The sequence below is a fragment of the Panthera pardus genome, unplaced genomic scaffold (genome assembly GCF_024362965.1).
Source record: "Panthera pardus isolate Hobbes unplaced genomic scaffold, ASM2436296v1 HiC_scaffold_16, whole genome shotgun sequence".
NCBI lineage: Eukaryota > Metazoa > Chordata > Mammalia > Carnivora > Felidae > Panthera > Panthera pardus.
In genome coordinates, this window is record NW_026526721.1 from 11,169,665 (window position 1) to 11,193,327 (window position 23,663).

At 43.1% G+C, this 23,663-nt stretch overlaps 2 pseudogenes; one reads left to right on the top strand and one right to left on the bottom strand.

Moving 5' to 3' along the window:
* Positions 1–9,004: 9,004 nt before the first annotated feature.
* LOC109249659 (transmembrane protein 126A-like) lies at positions 9,005–11,943 on the bottom strand (annotated as a pseudogene).
* Positions 11,944–13,766: 1,823 nt separating this feature from the next.
* On the top strand, positions 13,767–15,766 carry LOC109249658 (elongation factor 1-alpha 1-like; annotated as a pseudogene).
* The last annotated feature ends 7,897 nt before the right edge of the window (positions 15,767–23,663 follow it).

A 23,663-nucleotide genomic window follows, 5' to 3' on the forward strand; every position in this document is an offset into this window, starting at 1 on the left:
AATAATATTATTTACCAGGTATTCCCATGTAAACTTAGAGTCCCTTTGTCACCTTATCCAGAGACCTTCCTTAGTATTTCCCGTAGCTTACCTCCCAGCTCCCACCAAAGATAAAGATGATTTGAACACGCCTACTCTGTGATATTTGGGTTTTAACATTTTCTATTCTTGCGCTTCTCCACAATCTGTATTCTTCCAAAGAAAAACTACACAGGCATTAATACAAATCACCTGGTTAGTGCTGACTAATTTCACTTTTGGTTAAAAAAAAAAAAGAATATTATAAATAAATTACAGAAGAAAGCAAAGAATTTTTGAACCTCTAGAAGTGAGATACAGGTGTTCCAAGATGGTCCCTATTTCAGGTGTCCCTCCTGTTATCAGCCACATATCCCATTTTGGGAATGAGAAAACACAGACCCCAAAGTAATAGGCCAAACCAAAGGCCAGGGCACTACCACCAGTTGACTTCAACTTTCAGTATTTCCTCTTGGAAGCTCCATAGTTTTTCCTAGCTAATACCCAGGGATGAGTGAGGGGGGTCAATTGGCATAAGGAAATTAGCCTGATTACTTAATGCCTCAACACAGCGCCCCCAGCCTTCCCGATCTGGTGGCTGCCCACAGGCTCACTCCATTTCTTCGGAGAAGAAGAGGAAGGGCAGCTGCCCTGATTTGCTCCCTTCAACTTCTTCTTTTTTAAAGCACAGCACCAGAATGCTCATGGGTTCATTATAAAATGATAAAATCCCAAGGAAAGCTGATGCAAATTTAGTGTCTTCCTGTTATAAGTACAAATTTAAATTCACCAAAAGATTCTTTGAGTTTTGTAGTATGTATGTAAGTCAGCATTTAGAGTTATAAAATATCACTGTAGTAGTTAATGTATTAAAATTACTCTGGTACTTAGGAATAAGCTTAACCAAGAAGATAAAAAAATCTGTACGCTAAAACTATAAAACACTGATGAAAGAAATTGAAGCAGTCACAGATGAAAAGATATCCATGTTCATGGATTAGAAGAAGTAATGTTAAAAAGCCCAGACTACCCAAAGTGATTTACAGATTTAGTGCAATCCCTAGCAAAGCCCAATGACAATTTTTAGAGAAATGGGAAAAAAAATTTTAAATTCATATGGAACCACAAGAGAATAGTGAAAGCAAATCTGAACAAGAAGAACAAAGGTGGAAGGCATCATACATCCTAATTTCTAACTATGTTACAAAGCTATAGTAATTAAAACAGTAGGGTACTGGCATAAAAACAGACATATAGACCAAACAGAATAGAGAACCCAGAAATAAACACACATATATGGTCAACCAATGGTCATCTGATTTTGACAAGGACCTAAGAATACACAATGGAAAAAAGACAGTCATTTTATTTTATTTTATTTTATTTTATTTTATTTTATTTTATTTTTAAGTTTATTTATCTTGAGACAGAGAGCATGAGAGGGGGACAGGCAGAGAGAGAGAGAATGAGAGAATCCCAAGCAGGCTCCACACTGTCAGCACAGAGCCCAACACGAGGCTCGAGCCCATGAACCCGTGAGATCATGACCTGAGCTGTAATCCAAAGTCGGACACTTAACTGACTGAGCCATCCAGGCGCCCCAAGACAGTCTTTTTAATATATGGCTTTGGGAAAATTGGATATCTACATGCAAAAGAATGAAATCAGACCCTTATCTTACACCACACTCAAAAATCAACTCAAGATAAAGTCTTAAATATGAGACCTGCAACCATAAAACTCCTTGAAAAAAACTTCTTGATGTTGGCCCTGGTAATGATATTTTGCATGACACCAAGAGCACAGGCAACAAATGCAAAATAGACAAATGGGACTACATGATATTGTAAAGCTTCTGCACAGCGAAGGAAATAATCAACAGAATGATAAGGCAACCTACAGATTGGGAGAAAATATTTGCAAACTATATGTCTGATAAGGGGTTAATATCCAAAACATATAAGGAGCTCATACAAGTCAATAACAAAAACAGCAACAAACAAAAATGATTACCTGGTTTAAAAATGGGCAAAGAAAGGAGGACCACCAGGTATGTGAAAATGTACTTAATATCACTAATCATCTGGGAAGTGCAGATCAAAACTACAATGACCTATCACCTCACACCTGTTAGAATGGTGTCAGGAGTTATCAGGTGTTGGCGAGGATGTGGAAAAAAGGAAACCCTTCTACGTTGTTGGTGGGGATATAAATTGGTGCAGCCACTATGGAAAACAGTATGGAGACTCCTCAAGAAATCAAAGACAGAACTCCTATATGATCCAGCAATCCCTCTTCTGGTTTCATATATAAAGGAATTGAGAGCCGCCTGGGTGGCTCAGTCGGGTGAATGTCCAACTTCGGCTCAGGTCATGATCTCACGGTCCAGTCCGTGGATTCGAGCCCTGCGTTGGGCTCTGTGCTGACAGCTCAGAGCCTGGAACCTGCTTCAAATTCTGTCTCCCTCTCTCTCTGTCCCTCCCCCCATTTGCACTCTCTCTCTCTCTCTCTCTCTCTCCAAAATAAATAAACATTAAAAAATTTTTTTTAATAAATAAAGGAATTGAAATCAGACCTTGAAGAGATACCTGTACTCCTATGTTCATTGCAGCATTATTCGCATTGACTGAGCCATCAAAGTAACCTAAATGTCTGTGGGCAGATAAAGAAAATGGGGTACGATGGAATAGTAGTCAGACTTAAAAAAGAAGGAAATCTTGCCATTTGAGATAACGCGGGTGAAACTGAAGGACAAATACGGACACAAAAAGGCAAATGCTACGTATCACTTACATGAGGCATCTGAAATAGTCGAACTCCTAGAAGCAGAGATTCTAATAGCCAGGAGCTGGGAGAAAGGGGCAATGAGGTGAGTGATATTAGTGAAAGAATCCAAAACTTCAGTTATACAAGAAAAAAATTATTCCGCCACATAGCGTCTCCCAAACATTGTATATGGTATGGATTTAAGATTTGGTTAACCAGACATCTTGATTCATCTTCAAGTAAGGCTTTATGAGAGACAATAGAAAAGAAGAAATAAGGACAGAAGTTGAAATCCAACCCTATTTCTACAAAGTAACTTCAGCATATGCCCTGGGGCAGTTTAATCATTTTTTTTACCTTCTTATTTTACATTACTGTATAATAAGGCTTTACCCTGAGCTCACACAAGGTCGTTAATTCTCAAAGATATGTCAAAGACAGGCCTCCTTCACCTAAAGGCAACTCTCAAAAAGTGAAGAAATGTGCATGTGTTCAATTAATGGAGAAAATAATCCCACAGTCCAGCCAAGTCATATTTTAAGCTGTCAGTCATCACTCTCCTCAGCCTATCATCTTCTCCCTGAGGAAAGGACGCCGCCATTTCTCTGCCTGACGGCTCAGCGTCCATATTTGTTCCTCAGCGGATGGCCCAGACCCAAGTCACATTTCAAACTTATTTTGTGTTTAATGTCTTACTAGTGAACTCACTGGTGTTTCTTTAAAAAGAAAAAAATGTTTATTTTTGAGAGACAGGAAGCAAGCAAGGAGGGGGAGGAGCAGAGAGAGGGAGACACAGGATCCAAAGCAGGCTCCAGGTTCTGAGCTGTCAGCCCAGAGCCCCATGCGGGGCTCGAACTCACAAGGCACAAGATCATGACCTGAGCCCAAGTGGGTCGCCCAACAGACTGAGCCACCCAGGCGCTCCTGAACTCTGGTAGTTCCAAACCCCCTTGCACACACCGTCACCCACCCTTGTAGACCGTTATAGGGTCATCTCCCACATGACACTGGCAGAGTGCCCTCGGCGCGAAACACTTTGCGCAACATACATATGTTATTAGGTCAGGCATTTTTGGAGCTCTTTTGATCCACTAATTTCCTAATCATTCTTCTAATTTTGATCAAGAAAGTTTTTAGGTGGGGGAGACGGCTCAGATTTGGGCTCCACTTTATAAGAAAAAAAAAGTGAAGCAAAGGTTGCCTCAATGGAATGTTTCCTCACTTTCTCCTCTGCCTCCCCTCCCCTGCAAAAAAAAAAAAAAAAAAAAAAAAGTGAGATCTCTTTTAGGAAGAAATACTATATTTTTGAACTTTAAAAAAACAAAATCCTTGCTGCATCTTCACTTAGGGAAGAGCTTAGTTTTTCTTCTGACGTTGTTACAATGTCTTCAACAGCCAACGTTGGGGGACGTTAATGTTAAATGTCGATAATGTCGGAGGTGTGAAACAGCTCTATGTTCTTGCTCCGCAAGTGCCAAATCCGGAACGCACCTGGAAGGAGTTTAGATTCAGTAAAAGGAACAAAGGCTGTGAGCTGAAGACGTGCAGGGGGACGAGGAAGCATCTGAAGGGGTCTTCAGGGGACGAGGCTTCCCCAGGGGAGGTGCTGTATAAAGCGAGCGGGAGCACCCGGCAAAATAAACTAGGGGGCCGTCGCTCAGGGTGAGGCCCAAGACATGTGCAAGCCGGGCCTGCTCAGCAAAGAGCAGTTTTAAGGCTGGACATGAACAGGCAGAAGGTAATCAGACCCTAACGGATTCAGAGGGGGCAAGTGCAGGAGCTGTGTCAAGCTCAGAGGGCGTGGCACAGGCCGAAGAGGGGATGGGGGCTGGCAGAAGTTGAGGGAAGGGGTGTGAGGGGATAGAATCTGTAGGAGTTGGTGACTGATTGGATACTTGCCCGGTAGCCGGTGAGGCAACAATGGATCCCAGGTTTCTCTTCAATAGACATTCTGGACTGACTTTCCTTGGTTCTGGTCCCGCCTCCATGTGCTATTTCCTCAGCTCCTAATTCATGAAACTTCTATTACAATTCAATGTATTAGTATTTTTGTCTCAGGGTGTCTTAGCTTCATCAACCTTCACAGCGAGATTATAATCTTCTGAAAAATTGACAGGGTATCTTTCATTGCTCTAAATAGTCTCCCTACTCAGGGCTTTAACCCAAAGAAAGAAAGTGATAGTCCTAAAGCCTGTGAGGATCCACCACCTGAATGACCTGGCCGCCCAAAGAATGTTGAAAACTGGGTGTCATGACAACGCTAGTCAACACTTCCTGGTAAGAAGATCAATATACAAGTATCATCTCAAAGTCCAGCCCTCTGCGAGGATCATCTCACCGGTGCTGCTAGGGCTCTGTTGATTCGTGTGGAGGAGAATGCCCTAATTATAAGAAGAAAGGCTTGCACAGATTTGATAAAAGGAGCAAAGCCCATCGGCATTAAATTATATCCAAGAGTTATTAACGCAGCCTTCCCATTGACTCAGGGTCAAAACAGAATTGTGTCCTTGATCTGATCCGAACTTCTTTGGACTTTCCTTTTACTAAGGCAGATGATGGGCGGGTACGAGCGTGTGGGAGGCAGAGGGGATTCCAAAAGACAACATATTCGGGAAGGAAATGATCTTTTGCGATGGAGAAATTGTCTGGGAGGAAGTCAAACCCCTCAAAAGCAGCTATCAGGAAGATTTTATACTTTAGAGCGTACCAAGTCAGGATGTAATATTTTAGTATTAGATAATCTCTATTTTTTTTTCAAATTGCCCATATTAAAAAAAAAAAAACAAACTTAATGGCAACAATAACAGCAGCTATCTATGCTGCCAAAAGAAAAAAAAAATCCTACGCGCAATTAAAATTACAAGATAATGGGAGCTATCCGATGATACCTCCTACAATAAATCATCTTGAACTTTCAGCCTAGGGTTACCAAGACCTGAAGAGAATACGCAGGAAATATCTTGGGAATTTAGCTCCCAACTTGAATAAAGAAGTCCACAACTTAATACTAAATACATAATTACTAAGAAAATATTAAACAACCATGTTAACCCAGTGCTCCTCTATAATATTGCAAATGGAACAAGTCATTTTAGTAATTAAAGAATCATTACATATAGTGCTATCATTAAATGATTCCTGAAAGGGAATTCCTAAGGGGTTAGCTTTTGCAGTGATCAGTTATTTACAAATTCTTTTTTTTTTTCTTTCTTCCTCTGCCCCCAAAATGTTCAGCATCTAAATGAGAGGGCCTTTGGGACCAAGGATGACACTTTATCTTCAATCCATAATATGCCTGGTTGACATTAGAGAGCAGCCAGATAGGAGAATCTCCTCCTATTGTTAATGATTCAGTGATTAAGGCAAAGGCCCTACGTGCAGAAAGGAGGGCCTTTGGTCTGACAGGAAGATCACCTTCAAGCCTGGGAATCGGTGCTATTAAATTTGACTCCAGCTGGAAGCCAACAGCTGCAAGCCCTGGACAAGTGCCACAGGCAACACTCTAGAACCAGGAACCCTTTCTTTGCCCACCTCACTGCCACCCATCTGGGTACTGTGAGGTATATCCCCACACTGAGGCCGTAGGATCTTTCTGAGAACGTACATCTGATTCAGTTTCTCCGCAGCTTAAATACTTCAGTGGCTTTTCCTTTGCACTGAAGGTAAAGTCCAAACTCTCAACAGGGAGTTGGTTACAAGGCCCTTCCTTCTGCAGTAGCCCCCCCCCACCCCCCCACCCCGACCTACACACACCTACCTCCATCCCTCTCGCCACTCCTCAGTGTCACTCCATGGTGTTTGCAACCCCTGAGCCCTGTACACACTTCCCCTTCTGTCCTTTGTCTTCTGCCTGGAACACACTCCAGGCCCTTCCCCAAGTTGCTGAGTGTAGTTGTGGCTCATGTATTTTCATCGCTGAAACTACTCTATTGTCCAGCTAAACCGCTGTGTATCCGTTGGGTTGACAGACATGGTTGTTTCCTTCGTGGGTGGCTTTAACCAATAATAACACTGGGAACATCTTGTACGCATAGACGGGTGCATATAGGTACATGTGCAGAGTGGAATGCACATGTCTGGAAAGTCTGGATCAGGTGCACCTCATCTGTGCTCTTTTTAGCACCTATGCTTACTCCATCATCACATGAACCACACCGCGTTACAGCATGCACAGGACAGAAGCGAAAAGATACTGCTAAGATCCCCAGCTGCTGTCCCTCGGGATCCATTGCTCTATTAGTTCTGAGGCCACATGTCCCTCCGGCTGCTCCCAGGTTCATTTCTATTATACACAGTACTCCTCTGATAGGTGACTTGGGCTCAAAGACTTCGCAGTGACCTGAACAAACCCTTCTTGGAATTGTACGACAGTCCTCTCCCCTCTGGCCTTCCCTCTTTCCTGCACAGATGTCAGACCTGCGATGTCTTCCCCCAGCCTTCTCTGCTTCCCTCCCTTTGTCCTTCACAGGCATTTCCTCCAAGAAATCTCTTACCTGTCTAATCCCGTCTTGGTGTCTGCTTCTTAGAGAGCCCGATCTAACACCGTGTCTATCTCTTCATTACCCTGTGGCCTTAACAATTAATATGTAAATTCTCAAAAAAGAGACTCTTGTGCCCGCAGTGCCAACCGGAGGGACTGATATGTGATAGATGCTGAGTAAATATTGGAGAATAAGTGAATATAAATAAATAAATGAGATGCCTACTCCATATGAACATGTTTTATTTATTAATTAATTAATTTATTTATTTATTAAAAAAATTTTTTTTAATGTTTTATTTATTTTTGAGACAGAGAGAGACAGAGCATGAACGGGGGAGGGTCAGAGAGAGGGAGACACAGAATCTGAAACAGGCTCCAGGCTCTGAGCTGTCAGCACAGAGCCCAATGCGGGGCTTGAACTCACGGACCATGAGATCATGACCTGAGCAGAAGTCGGACAGTTAACCGACTGAGCCACTCAGACGCCCCCATATGAACATGTTTCTGGTGTCATCTTGAAGGCAGAAGAAAACTGCTTGGCCCAACTCTATCTAGTGCCTTCTTTCTTTCTTTCTTTCTTTCTTTCTTTCTTTCTTTCTACCCTCCTTGAGAGAGACAGAGAGAGAGAGCATGAGCAGGGGAGGGCAGAGAGAGAGGGAGAGAGAAATCCCAAGCAGGCTCCGCACTGTCAGCACAGAGCCCGATGATGCAGGGCTTGAACTCACAAACCAAGAGTCAAAAGCTTAAGAGGGCCACCCAGGCACCCCACCTCCCTTCTTTCTGTGGGCCTACCCACAGACTGTGCTTCCTACTTAAAAGGTGCTGCCAGTGTGCAATGACGGACAAAGGAACTAAGATCTCACTTTCTCTCCATGAGGGAAGGGCAAAGTCTCCCATTAGGTCATTGGCTTGGGAACACTCTCTTTGGCACCTCATTCCATATTTCAGAAGCTTCTGATCACAACCCCAACCTACCAGACTTGTGTCACTGCCACGTGGCAAAGAGAAGGGGCCTGTGGTAAGTGGCCTTTAGGATGGTCTCCTATGATCTCTGTCTACTGGTATTACACTTTATATAATTCCCTGTCCTTGACTGTGGTCCACATTTAAAAACCCTAAGGAATTGTATACAGCGGAAGTGATAGGATCTGCCTTCTGAGTTTACATTATAAAAAGACTGGAGCTTCCATGGGTTGAGAGTCAGAAGACCTAAGTGTAACCTTTATCTTTACAGGGCACTGGCCAAGTTATTTTCTTTTTTAAACTCTTTTTTTAAGTTTACTTATTTTGAGAGAAAGAGAGCATGCTCACACGCTCACAAGTGGGGGAGGGGCAGAGAGAGAATCCCAAACAGACTCAGCACTGTCCACGCGGAGTCTGATGCAGGCAGGGCTCGAACCCCACAAACCCTGGGAGCGTGATCTGAGCTGAAATCAAGAGTTGGGTGCTTAACCTACTGAGCTACCCAGGCACCCCTTGGCCAAGTCATTTTCATCTCTTTATGTCTTAGGTTCTTTATCCGTTAAATGGATTAAGTAATACCTAACTATGATTAGTTTATGTGGGAAATTATATAAAAGCCAACTTTTATATAAGTTGGCATATATATATATATATATATATATATATATATATATATATAAACTTCCATGGGTGAGTTTCATCCTGTTATCCTGTTACCATCCTGTTATCATCCTCATTTCTTTTTTTTTCTATTCATACATTAGACATTTATCCATACATTACAATTTTATTTTTGTGTAAAAAGTTGTTTAACAATCACTGAATTTCTAGGCCAGGTTCAGGTACCTGAAGAGCCTTTATAACTAATTTATATTGTCTAGATCCAAGGTATGCTGCAAACAGGGTCTGGAGCAAATTGGGAAATAACATCTTTCTAAAGGCAGGCTTAGAAATTCTAGTCCAGCAAGTTAAGATGTTTCCTTTTTCTGGTAGCAAGGCTGACTCATAACTGGCTGCTAGGCCACCATTCACAGGTATAGCCAAGAAAACAGGGTATAGACCACCAAAAACAAGACCAACCAGTCCACACTGTGTTATGGTACAGGTTTCACAATTCAAATCACCTGCATTCAAAGGTAGATTTACAAAACCTTTGTAAGGTGCATGCGCAGTCAAAAATGTGATCACTGACCATCGGTAAGCCAGCAGCTGTACGAGCCTGTATCACATTTAAGATGCGTCAAAAAAGACTATTTGCTATTAGACCACGGAGAGCAGCATTAAGTGCAATATATACTGATCCATGTTCAAATAGATTCCTTTCTGCTTCTGGGAGGTGGTTAATTTTTCTGGTTACGGTATCGAAAATTAAGTCTTCCTTGACAGTATCATCTGGTTCATGACATTTCAGCTTGAGCCCTATGCTCTGCTCACAACCCTCCTTGGCACGCTGGGGTTCACGCCAACCTTTGCTCGACTAGCCTGAACGCAGCCATCTTTTCATACAACTCAAGCAGTAAAAAGAAGAGAGCTAATCACACGTTCAGCAACATGGACGAACCTCAGTTAGGCCGAATGAGAGAAGCCAGACCCCTCCCCCGCAAAAGAACCCATACCAAGTGATTCCTTTCATATGATATTCTAGAAAATTCAAACTACCGTGACACAAAACAAATCAGTGGCTGCTTAGGGCAGAAGTGAAGAAGAGGGATTATAAAGGTGAATGAGGAAATGTTTAGGGATGATGGATATTTTTATTATCTTGATTAGAGCAATATTATCGTGCATGTATACCTAGGTCAAAATTTACCAAATTATGTACTTCAAATATGTGTGATTTATTATGTATCAATTAAACCTCAAAAAAGCTACAAAAATCTAAATCATTCACATCATTATTATACTCAGGAAAGCCATTCTAGGTCATTGTTCTGATATATCTCTGCTCTCTTCTTACCCTGCTTCCCCTTCCCCAAATTCCTGAATAAGAGGTGAAGACCACACTCACCTCTGGTATTCCCGTCAATTAAGAAAAAAAAAAAAAAAATAGGTCCATATGGAAAGAATTTTAAGTTTTACAGGACATGCAAAGATGGATAAGAAATACTCCACGTCTCTAAGAAATTGTAATCTACGCAGAGAGAGAAGCTATAAGTATGTTTAAAACTAAATTGTCTAACGGGGTTTAAGTGTCAATTCTAAGAAATAGAAAACATCTAAAAGGGGGGTGATTAACTGCCTAATGAAGAGTCGAGGCAAAAATTTCCAAAGACACATGACTTCGGGCTGGGATGGCTTGGGAATGTTTCATGTAGGATGTGGGATTTGAGCTGGAATGTGAAGAATGGATAACATTTAGATAGATGGGAGGAGAAAAGAGAATAAACACAAGATGTTTTGGTGGGGTCAGAAAATGGTGACATTGAGTGAATAAGTCTGACAGGAGGAAAGGTGTCTGCAGAAGACCCACAGGACTTAACTCTACAAAAGTGAGACCAGAGTTGGAGGGTCTTGAGTACCAGGTAGAGAGTCTAAACTCTCAGCCTTTATTTCATCTTAACAACAAGAAGGAAGGGAGCTTTTCGTTGTCAGAATCATTCAGCAAAGAGCGTATGAGCGTATATGAGGAAGGTGGAAAGGAGATAACTTGTCTGAATGGACCAGTCCCTCCCAATCCTGAGACACTGGTCACAGATTCATCGGCTTTGAAAGCGTCAAAGAGGTAGCACTGGATATTTGTTTGATCATATCTGGGTTCCTCTTGGAGGTGGTGCCTAACTTCCATGCCAGGGTCAACAGGGACAGATTTTCCCCTATTCCACCAAGTTCAGCCAGCGAATGGAAAATGATCCATGTACAACCATCAGACTCTCTCTCATGATTTTGAGTCCTGAGTAAATGACTCAGTGACATGAGGAACAGTTAGAGGTCACTCGTCATGCTCACCAGACCCTTCCTTCTCAATGGCCGTGGTTATACTTCTTGCTAACCAGCACTCCAAAGTACTCTTGGTTCCTAACCAGTTCTCTAGTCTCTGGTCAATTCTGAGATTCCCCCAAATATTATTCCTATAAATTTCATTTTTGCCTAAGACTGTAGAGTCTGTTTATGTTACTTGAAGCCAACAACTGGGTCAACGTAGAACTCTTTACATCTTAGCACTTCAGGCCCTGCATAAACCTGTTGGCCTTAGTTCAGCCCCTTAGGTCCATACAGAACAAGTCTATCCCCTCTTTCACATGAATTCTTATGTCCGAAGACAGCTCTCTGGCCTATCCTGAACCTTTCTTTCCCTGGGCTGTATGCCCTGTGTTCCATTGGGCACGCATCAACTCACATGGGCTGGATTGCTTCACCAGCCTAAACAGTTTTTCCAAGGCTGCTCAGCTGTTCACATTCAGACCTTGGTGACTTGATAAACATTTGTTGAATGATGGCTACAATTCCTCTTGTAGGGAACAGTCATTCGTTTTTGGTTTTCCATGCAAAGGCTATGTTATAGTTGGGGTATTGGTTCAACTACTGAAATAAATATCAAAGTAACATTGACTTAAATAAGATGGTTTATTACATGGAAAGATCTAAATTTAAGTAGGGCTGGGGATCCAGGCTTTTTCCAGCTTGTTATTATCCATTTATACCCATTTATATTCATTTATAACACATGGCTTCATCTTGCGGTCTAGCATGGCCATTCCTGCTTCTAGCACCATGTTCACATTCCAGAAGCAGGAAAGAAAGGGAGAAGAAAAGTCTTGCGGCATTCCTTTTAAGGAATGTTCCAGAAGTTTTACCCATCACCTCTACTTATCTTCCATGAGTTGGAACTTAATCCTAGAGCTTTGCCTTGCCTTCTAAGAAGGGCTGGGAAATGTAGGTTTAGCTGAAAGAGGATGGTAAACCAGCAGTTTCTACCATAGACCATATAATGCAATTTAGGTATCTTCCAATAAAACACTCCCAAGTATAAGGAGATGCTACACAAGTCACAAGTAGCTTATTGGCTGTAACTTTCTTATATTCAATGTTGGATATTTTGCAAGTGGTTATCAGGCTAGAGTTATGCTAAGAATTGAGCTTTAGGTAAATTGGATTCATGGATTTACCAACACATGCCTTGGACTAGTCCCTGTACTTATAACCCAAAGGTCAGGTCTACACTGTAAAGTTCCTCCAACTGAGACAATCAAACAGCTATTTCTTTTGAAAACAAAACCCACAAATTTGCTTCACACAATGAGTTTAATATGTGTTCACACATATTAGATAGTATTCTTTTGGTTACAAGTAATACAAACTGACTGTAGTTTGTTTAGAAGGGAGGGATGAATTATTATAAGCGCACCAGATGTATCACAGTACTCAAGGCAATGTGCAGCTGACTGGGCCTCTGGAACAGACTATAATTAAAATGCTCTCCATCTCTTATTTCTGTCCTTCTGCCCAGAAGCTTTATTCTTCTTTGTCTTAAAAGACCCTTTTTCTCTGCTCTCCAGTCTGCACAGTAGACAACGGCTATTCCTAGCTTCTTGGTCTACATGTAATCCCTCAACCCACCCAGAGATATCTGAGGCTCTCCTTCAATTGCCATGTTTATTAGCCTTGGTTGGGTTAGTGGTCCACCTTGGGCCAATCGGCCAGGTCTAAAGAGTAGGCCAAGGGGCTCCTAAGTAGCTCAGTGAGTTAGGCGTCCGGCTCTTGAATTAGGCTCAGGTCATGATGCCCGGGTTGTGGGATCAAGCCCTGCCTGGGGCCCTGCACTGAGAATGGAATCTGCTTGTAATTCTCTCTCTCTCTCTCTCTCTCTCTCTCTCTCTCTCTGCCCCTCTCCCCTGCTCTCTCTAAAATAAATATTTTTTTTAATTTTTTTAAAAAAGAATAGGTCAAATCTTATCTTTATGACAGCCAGCAGCTACCTCTGAGCCCTGTAGGTTTAGAGGGTTACAGGCAGGGAAAAATAGCTTCCAGCGAAGGGAAGGCTAGACAGGCATCTCAACAGGCATATCCTCCACCCATTCATACGTGGAGGATTGTCATGAGCGAAATGAAGTTTAAAAATGTAGCTATGAGGTCGGTGACACTCAAGTTAGCAGCATGATGCAATGCGGCTGGGGAAGAAACTATGTCTGCCTCAAGACTGTTTTGGTTGTAACCGAAACCCATCCAAAAGCTCTTAAGCGTATCACTCGAGATATTTAATACCTGAAGAAGGCTTTGATGTACGGAGGGTCGCCTCTAGTTACTTGTTTTAACTATTACTCAAGTTGTCAAAGTTGTATTATTTTTTAAAATACTTTATTTTTTAGAGTAGTTTCAGGTTCACAGCAAAATTAAGCAGAAGGTAGTGAGGTTGCCCATAAACCCTCCTACCCCCACATTTGCATGGTCTTCCCCATGATCAAAGTCCCACACCAGAGTAGTACGTTTGTTACCGTTGATGAACCCACATTGACACATCATCACCCCAAGTCCGTAGTTTTCATGGATATAGTTCACTCCTGGGGTTGTATATTCTGTGGGTTTGGACAAACGTATAATGACAGGTATTACCTGTTACAGTATCGTACAGAGTATTTTCACTTCCCTAAACATCTTTTGTTCTCTACTTATTCATCCTTCTGTCCTCGCTAACTTCTGGCAATCATTGGTCTTTTAACTACCTTCATGATTTTGCCTTTTCCAGAATGTAACGTAAGTGGAATGATACAGGATGTAGCCTTTGTAGTTACAACCCGAAAAGCACAATCCATGAAAGAAAGAACAACCTGATTTAAAAATAGGCCAAAATCTTTTTCGCAAGAACACAGGTGTCGTGAAAACCACCACTAAACGTGAACCAAAGTGGGAAAGGAAAAGGCTCATATCAACGTCATTGTCATTGGACACGTCGATTTAAGGCTGCCACTGCCAGTCATCTGATCTACAGATGTGGTGGGACTGACAAAAGAACTCTCAAAAAATTTGAGATGGAGCCTGCTGAGATGGGAAAGGGCCCTTCATGTATGCCTGGGTCTTGGAGAAACTGAAAGCTGAACATGAACGGGGTATCACCGTTCATAGCTCCCTGTGGAAATTCGAGACCAGCAAGTATTATGTGGGCATCACTGATGTCTCAGCACACAGAGACTTTATAAAATACATGTATAAAAAATGTGATTATAGGCACATCTCAGGCTGACTGTGCTGTCCTGATTGTTGCTGCTGGTGTTGGTGAATTTGAAGCAGGTGTCTCCAAGAAAGGGCAAACCCGTACTCAGTATGCCCTTCTGGCTTACACATAGGTATGAAACAACTAATTGTTGATGTTAGCAAAGTGGATTCCGCTGAGCCACCCTATAGCCAGAAGAGATACGAGGAAATCATTAAGGAAGTCAGCACCTACATTAATAAAACTGGCAGGGGCGCCCGGGCGGCTCAGTCGGTTGAGCGTCCGACTTCTGCTCAGGTCACCATCTCACACTTTGTGGGTTCAAGCCCCGCATCGGGCTCTGTGCTGACAGCTTGCTCAGAGCCTGCAGCCTGCTTCAGATTCTGCGTCTCCTTCTCTCTCTCTCTGTCCTTCCCCCACCCATGCTCTGTCTCTCGAAAATAAATAGATGTTAAAAAAAAATTTTTTTTTAATTGGCTACAAACCCAACACAGTAGCGTTTGTGTCAGCTTCTGGTTGGAATGGCGACAATGTGCTGGAGTCATGTGCTAACATGCCTTGGTTCAAGGGGATGGTAAGTCACCTGTAAAGATGACACTGCCAGTGGAACCACACTGCTTGAAGTTCTGGATTGCATTCTGCCATCAATTCATCTAACTGACAAGCCCTTGCATCTGCCTCTCTAGGATATATACAAAATTGGTGGTATTGGTACTGTCCGTGTGGGCCAAGTGGAAACTGGTGCTCTCAAACCCGGCATGGTGGTCACCTTGGATCCAATCAATGCTACAGCTGAAGGAAAGCCTGTTGAAATGTACCACGAAGCTTTGAGTGAGGCTCTTCCTGGGAACATTGTGGGTTTCAACGCCCAGAACGTATCTGCCAGAGATGTTTGTCATGGCAGTGTGGCTGGAGTCAGTAAAAATGACCCACCAATGGAAGCAGCTGTCTTCACAGCTCAGGTGATTATCCTGAACCATCCAGGCCAAATCATTTCTGGATACACACCTGTGCTGGATGGTCACACGGCTCACGTTGCCTACAAGTTTGCTGTGCTGAAGGAGAAGATTGATCGTTGTTCTGGAAAAAGGCTGGAAGGTGGCTCCATGTCCTTGAAATCTGGTGATGCTGGCATCGTTGATATGGTTGCTGGCAAGCCTAGTGTGTTGGGAGCTTCTCTGGTTAGCCTCTTTGGGGCCATTTTGCTGTTCCTGACAGGAGACAGACGGTTGCTGTGGGTGTCATCAAAGCAGTGGACAAGAAGGCAGCTGGAACTGGCAAGGTCACCACGTCTGCCCAGAAAGCTCAGAGGCCTGAATGAATATTATTCTCAATACCTGCCACCCCAGTCTTAATCAGTGGTGAAAGAATGGTCTCAGAACCCTTTATGTCCATTATCCATTTAATTTTAATAGTAAAAGACTGGTGAATGATAACAATGCATCGTAAAACCTTCAGAAGGAAAGGAAAATGTTCTGCGGACCATTTGTTTTGTGTGTAAATGTGGCAGTTTTCAGTTATTAGTTCTTTTTTTAATGAGTACTTTTTAATGGAAACAACTTGATCAAAAATCTGTCCCTGAACTTCAAGACCCATTAAAACAAAGGTTTAATGAGAAAACTGTGTCTTCTTTTGGTCAACACTGTAACTTCATGCAGTACTCTTCAGGTAAAAGATTAAGAGTTGCCCATAACCTATTTCTGGTGTTACCTTATGTCAAAACTCAGAATTTGGGTGAACATTTTTTTTCTGGATGGGAATTCTTTTCACCTTGTCTGAGGGAGAGACGTCATCTATTTAAGAACATAGTAACAAGCTATGGGGAAAGGGGATCTGTTGGTGCAACATATCATAGCTTAGAACAGATAAGCAAAGAGTAACAGTATAAATAAATAAATAAATAAATAAAATAAAAAGTTAAATTCTGTAATACTAAAATCAGTGTGTCGCATATAATTTGTATTCTATCAATATTGGGTAAACTCGGTGATACCAAAAAAAAAGGGGGGGGGGGTCAGGGTTAAGATTTTAACAGATACCTCACCAAAGAAGATACACACATGGCAAATAAGCATATGAAAAGATTTTCCACATCATACATCATCAGGGAAATGCAAATTGAAACAACAATGAGGTAATGCTACACATTTATTAGAATGGTCGAAATCCAGAACACTGACAACACACAATGCTGGTGAGGATTTAGAACCACCGGAACTCTCATTTAATGCTATAGGAATGCAAAATGGTACAGTCGTTTTGAAGGACAGTTTGGCAATTTCTTTTTTTTAATGTGTTTATTTATTTTTGAGACAGAGAGAGACAGAGCATGAGTGGGGGAGGGGCAGAGAGAGAGGGAGACACAGAATCTGAAACGGGCTCCAGGCTCTGAGCTGTCAGCACAGAGCCCGTCGTGGGGCTCGAACTCACGGACTGCGAGATCATGACCTGAGCTGAAGTCAGACGCTCAACCGACTGAGCCACCCAGGCACCCCCAGTTTGGCAATTTCTTACACAACTCAACATACTCTTACTGTATGATCCAGCAATCATGCTCTTTGGTATTTACCCAAAGGAGTTAAAGACTTATGTTTACACACATATATCTGCATGTGGATGTTCGTAGCAGTTTTACTCATAAGATGTTCTTCAGCAGGTAAGTGGATAAAGAAAGTATAGTATATCCAAAGACTGGAATATTATTCAGCAATGAAAAGAAATGAGCTATCAAGGCATGAAAAGACATGAAAGAAATTTGAATGCATATTGCTAAGTAAAAGAGGCCATTCTGAAAAGTTGTAACATTTTAAAACCTAGGTTCTTTCTTCCAAAGGCTTTATGTTTAATTCACAACTCCTACCCTTATTTATGTCTAGTAATTTTTATATAGAAATAATATTAATCACTTTCATTTTTTCTCTGATTAATGTTGAATTAACTAAATTTAAGTAGTAAGTTGTCCTAAGTAATTAACCCTATTTATAAGCTCATGATTTAAGTCTCTGAAACATTTTAAGTGCATTTAAAATTAAAATATAAGGCTTTCTAAAACACTTCAAACATCTGATGTGGCAAACTTATAAAACTAACAAGCAAAATTTTTCTAGGCCTTTAAGTAATTATTAAAATTTCATAAACCCAGGGAATGGAGTTTCTTAAGATTCATGGTGGATGACTATCAAATGTTTTCTAGTATTAATGCTCCCCTCTTTGCCTTTAGTTAAAACCTCTGAGCTTTAGCTGGACATATGTCCACCCAACAATAGACTACATTTTGCAGACAGCCGTGGCCATGTGACTAAGTCTGGACCAATGCGATGCAAGTAGATATGATATATACTACAACCAGATCATCTCCCTTAAGACACTTGCCGTGGACCCACTTCTTTCCCACTTCCCCGGGATGTGGTGGTGAGCAAACATCAACCATGCTGACGAAGAGAACACAGGCAATGGCAGAGCCAAAGGAGAAAAGGAATCCATTCCCCAGACCTCACACAGCAAAGCTGCTTGCCTTACAGCTTTGGACCCCTTACTACTTGACTGTTACATGAGAGTGAACAAACTTCTGTCATCTTTGAGCAATTGTACTTTGGGGTTAGATCGTTCCCCAATAATACAACATTCAAAGACTTCCTACAAACTCAATTAATTGTAATTTCTTAAACGTTTCAAATTCAAATTGCAAGTCCAAAAGCTCGGTTTTCTCATATGTTCGATTTTCTTCAATGTTTCAAGTTCTCTAAGTAACACATAGATTATAATGATGATTCAACACTTGTTTCTGCTGTTACCACGAAAGGGACGCCATATTTCATGGGATCTAAGATGTCTTCGATTTGTAATAATATCACCATTTAAAATTGATGCCACAGATTGCAGAATGCATTCCAAATTCCCAGATGTTAAAACAGAAAAAGTAGCAATACTCTGGTCCTAGCTCAGCTCACCATCTATACTGATCTGTGCATTTTCTTCAGGTTACAAACTTACTTACCCAACCAAGAGAAGAAGATTTGCTGCCGTAGGCCATCTGAATCTAGCAGTGGAAGATTCAGGATTTTGAAGTAGTTACAGGTTCAAGTTCTTGGTAGAGAAGTGAAGGCAGGACCTTGATGTGGGTGCTTGGTACGTCCAGAATGACTCTACCTGAGAAGCTGGATATACCAGTTGGGATACTGGAGTTTGACTTTGTCCTGTCCAAAGGAAGCTCTGTGCCCACACCTTTAACCCAGAATCTAATTTCGTAACACGGTCTTCTGTGTTTTCTGGGTGGCTCTCAAGTTTCTCCCTCAACGTATTTTAATTGCATCTTCTTTCAACTTCTTATCACTTGATTTGAGTAGACATACCCCATACAGACTCACACCCATACATACATATGGCAGATTGCAGCTGTAAGATTAGGGTTATTTGAATGCTTTCTGCAATACTCCATATTTTATATTTTTGCCTATCTCATTGGCCACCATTTTGTAATCATGGCAGTGAACAGGCAAAAACAGGGATTTATTGCAGGATTCCAGACTATCTCCTAGATTCTGGGATAGGATCTGGGGCTCCTGAGGAGCTAGATGTGACATTTTTGGTTTCTCTGGGACTACATGTATCTGTCTCTGCTCTGCTCATGAACCATCTGACCCTGCCTCCCCCTTCTCCCCACCCCATCTTGTCTCTCTGGACACAAGTGCTGTCTGGTTCTCCGTGCCCACTTGGAAGATGGCTAGCCCATAGCCGGAATGTCCTGAGGACAAACATGCTGAGTTCAAGTGACCAACAACACTGACGCTCATCTTTCATATGAAATCCATCTTGAATCCACAACAGTGTAGCCATGAAATGCAAACACTTAGTCCTCAGGAAAGAGCCGTCCTCGGAAGCTGCAGACAGGGCAGGTCTCACCAAAGATGGCTGCTTGGGGGGAGTAGAGTTTGGTGGCTAAGGATATGGAGCCCAAGCCAGACTGCCTGGATCCAAACCCAGGTCCTGCTGCTTCATGGCTGTGTGACCTTGACCAAGTAACTGAATGCTCAGAGCCTTAGTTTCCCCATCTGTAACATAATCATACCTGAGGCATAGGGTTGTGGCAAGGATTTCATGATGTATGTGGAAAACATGGGGAAATCTGCCACGTGGGAAGTATTCAATAACTAGTTTGCCATGTATTCTGATGGCAGAGACAGGAAACAGAAGCAGGTTGTGTGAATGTGCTCTCCACCTCAGGTGCTGGAATCTTTGCATTTATGCCTCTGCTTGTTTATTTGTTTATCTAAATCAACTGCTTTGGCTCCCATCTACCAAACCTAACAAGCTATTCCATCTCAGTCATGACTTGCTCCTGGAATGCTCATTCTCCATCCAGACCAAAGAGATGCATCCAGAGGTAGAGGATTGCATCCCCCCAGGCCAACATGAGTGTGAGTTCATTGATTCACTCACTGTGGAGTGGTCATTATATGTGCTGAGGACTGGGGATGCAATGGTGACCAAAAGCACCATGGTGACCTTTCTGCCTCTGGAAGAACAACTTCAAAAGTGTAATCGGCAAGGCTTGGTGATCGGATGGATGTGGAGGGTGAGCGTGAGGAGGGGGTCAACAGCATGCCTGGGCTTTTGTTTTATGTCATTGGATAGACACTGATGACATTTAGGGAGACAGCGTGAGAGGGAAGTCATAATTCTTGTTTGGGGCAAAAGCCAGGATGTTTGGAGTGAGAGTGGGGCACCGAGAATCAGGCTGCCAAGCCCCCGCCCAGCCCCACACTCAGCAGCATTGCAACATCAGGCGAGTCCCTTAACCTCTCTGTCGGTTTTCATGTCTGAAAACGAGGAAAGTAATAGCTTTAGGTCACAGGGCTGTTGTGAAGATAAAACATATTTATACAGGCGTATCTCATTTTATTGTGCTTCCCTTTATTGTGCTCTGCACATATTGCGTTTCTTACAAATTGAAGGTTTGTGGCAACCTGGCATCGAGCGAGTCTATTGGCACCATTTTTTCCAACGGCAATTGCTCACTTCCTGTCTCTGTGTCACATTTTGGTAATCTCACCATATTTCCAACTTTTTCATGGTATTTGTTACGGTGACGGGCTCGCTGATTGCATCTTGCTGAAACCTAAGATGATGGTTAACATTTTCTAAATGAAAGTATTTTTAAGGACGGTATATACATCGTTTTTTTTAAGACACAATGCTATTGCTTACTTAAGAGACCCCAGTGTAGTATAAACATAACTTTTGTGTGCACTGGAAAACCAAAAAATCCATTGACTTGCTTTATTGCAATATTCACTTTATTTTGATGGTCTGGAACCGAAACCACGATATCTACAAGGTGTGCCTGTACACATAAAATGTCTGCAACTGTGCCTGGCTCTCTAAGTGTCAGCCTTTGGCACACGATGGGTTTGAGGTGCCTTTGAACCATCAGCAGAATGCAAGCTCCCGAGAGCAGGGATGTGGTCAAATTGCTCTTGGATCCTGGCCCCTGGTATAGCGGCTGACACATAGAGAGCACCCAACAAATATTTGTTAGCAGGACAAGGTAAGGATTTTGTCTAGAGGGTGGAATGCGAATATCAACCTATGAGTCCCTGTATGGGTAGGAGCTGAAGTCTTTGGCTAGGTTGAGTCCCTAGGGAGGGAGAATAGAGGGAAAAGGGTCTGAGCTGGAGGGCTTGAGGAGCCTTAGACCTGGGGCCAGGGGGTCCATTTGGGACATGGGTGTCTCCCATTTCTGCCCCCACACCCCTTGCCTTTTCAGCCTCATTCTCCCCAGGGATCCCGAAACATAAACATTCCAGGGACTATTTGAAGACAGCTTGAACCTTAGGATAAGGATGCTGGCCTTTCCATCCTAGTGTGGGGTGGGAAAACGTGGCATTTTCTACTCCTGGATCCACAGCTGGGCAGAACAATAATATTGCAACACCACTGGAGTTTTTCTTCCTACGAATCTATCCTGTGGAGAGTCAGCTGTAACCCATGCCGGCTGTCCTGTTCCTGCAGCCGAAGTCCCGTATGCCACCCCCCCACCCCCTCCCTTTCCTCCCTCTGCTCTTGTTGGAAGACCTCGCAGGTGCCAGAGACTGGCCCCTGAACTCTTTCAGGATGGTCACCCTGTCATGGCTCATATGCCTCCCTGGGCCAGCTGTCTGGCAATTTCCCCCTGTCTTTGATGGTGTTATTTCCCCACGGCCTACAAGTTCACTCTTGGCATGCCAGGGTGGGGCACTCAGCCAGAGGGGCCCGCAGGAGTCTGAGCGCCTACACTTGTGAGCCCACCTCAACGCCTTCATGACCAGTATCAATGGCAGGCTGTGGAAATGAGCAGGGAGAGGGTCTGGTTCCCAGTGGAGGGCCTGCCAGAAAGCCCCAGCCTGCTTCCGTGAACTTCCCCAGCTCAGCAGATAGAGCCCAGGCCACAGAGGACAGAGAGGGGCAGAGGGAGGACCAGGGCAGTCTTGTCCTTGAAAACCTGAGGAAACAAGGTCGCTGTCAAATTAGGTTTCAGGGTTTTAAAAAGTTATTTTTTTTTTTTAATTTTTTTTTTCAACGTTTTTTATTTATTTTTGGGAGAGAGACAGAGCATGAACGGGGGAGGGGCAGAGAGAGAGAGGGAGACACAGAATCGGAAGCAGGCTCCAGGCTCCGAGCCATCAGCCCAGAGCCTGACGCGGGGCTCGAACTCACGGACCGCGAGATCGTGACCTGGCTGAAGTCGGACGCCTAACCGACTGCGCCACCCAGGCGCCCCAAAAGTTATTTTTATTATATGCATTTTCCCACTGTAAGATCAATAAAATCTCATTACAGAAAATTTGGGAAACAGGAACAAAAAATGCCCCAAATCCCACAGTGCAAACCCAGCCACTGTTGACATTTTAGAGGTTTGTTTCTAAACTTCCTATGTGTGTGTTTTTATTTACATAGTTTTAATCATGCCGTATATATATTTCTGTGTTCTATTTTCTTCTTGGTATGTAATCATTAGCATTTCCATGTTCTTTTTTTTAATTTTTATTTTTTTTACATTTTATTTATTTTTGGTAGAGAGAGCACAAATGGGGGAGGGTCAGAGAGACGGAGACACAGAATCTGAAGCAGGTTTCAGACTCTGAGCCGTCAGCACAGAACCCAACGTGGGGCTCGAACCCACAAACTGCGAGGTCATGACCTGAGCCGAAGTCGGACGCTTAACCGACTGAGCCACCCAGGCGCCCCTCGTTTCCATGTTCTTAACTGACCTTTGTAACTAGTATTAAACACTGTTACACTATATTCTACCCAAGGAAATGCTGTTGTCCACTGAATCATCCCCTTTTGGACATTCTGGTTCACACTTTTTCACTCTTCGTTCTTATAGCTAATTCCAAGATGAACATCCTTCTGCATCGGATTTTTCTGCAGTTAGGAATGCTTCCTTTGGTTGGCATCCCAAAGTAGGACGCCTTGAATCATTTATGGCTCCTTAGGTCTATTGCCACTGTTTTTTCCAAAGGGCGTGCCGGCAGTGTGGAGCAGATTGGAATCGGAAGCAGGGGAAACTGAGGTCCAAAGAGCAAGGACCCTCTGCTCTCAGTACCCCAGAAACTGCAACGTGACTTCCCCAGGGCTCGGGCGAGAGGTCAGAGGTTCTAGGAAGAGGACCTGGGGATGACGGGAAACGCCTGATTTATGTGAAAATCTGTGCCAAAGAATGTGAGTAATAAGTCGATGTGTAATTGCCCGTGTGCGGATGTCGTGTTCCCAGGCCTCCCCAGAGCTGCACCGCCCTGAGCAGCTGATTGCTCGAGTGCTATATAGCAGTGAATTACAGGAGAAGGACAGGTGAAGGCCACAATCCTAGGGGTGTAACATTTAAAGGAGAAGCTCTAATCACCTGGCAGGTGGCATGGAAAGTTACTGAAGGACAGAATGCACCCCACCCCGATGGCTCCTGGAAGCCACCTCGCCCCCACCTCACTTAGAGCATCATATAAAAAGAGAGTTCCAGCACCTGCTCCCTGCTTGGTTCCAGGCTGCCTGCCTCAGCCATCCTGGATTGCATCCTTTCGATGTACAGTCTTACTGGACATTCTTTCATGTTTCAATCATGTCCAATGGCAAGGTCCTTGTATGTTTGAATTTGGTTCCTTCAAACCATAATTCTGGTTCCAGCACCACCTGCTAGCATCTAGCAGGCTTTGGGGCACCTCTCCATTTCTTCCTTTCCCATGCCATCAGGACGACCGCACCTCCCTCCCTGAGCTCTCTCCTTGTGCGGTTGGGTTCCACGGCCCA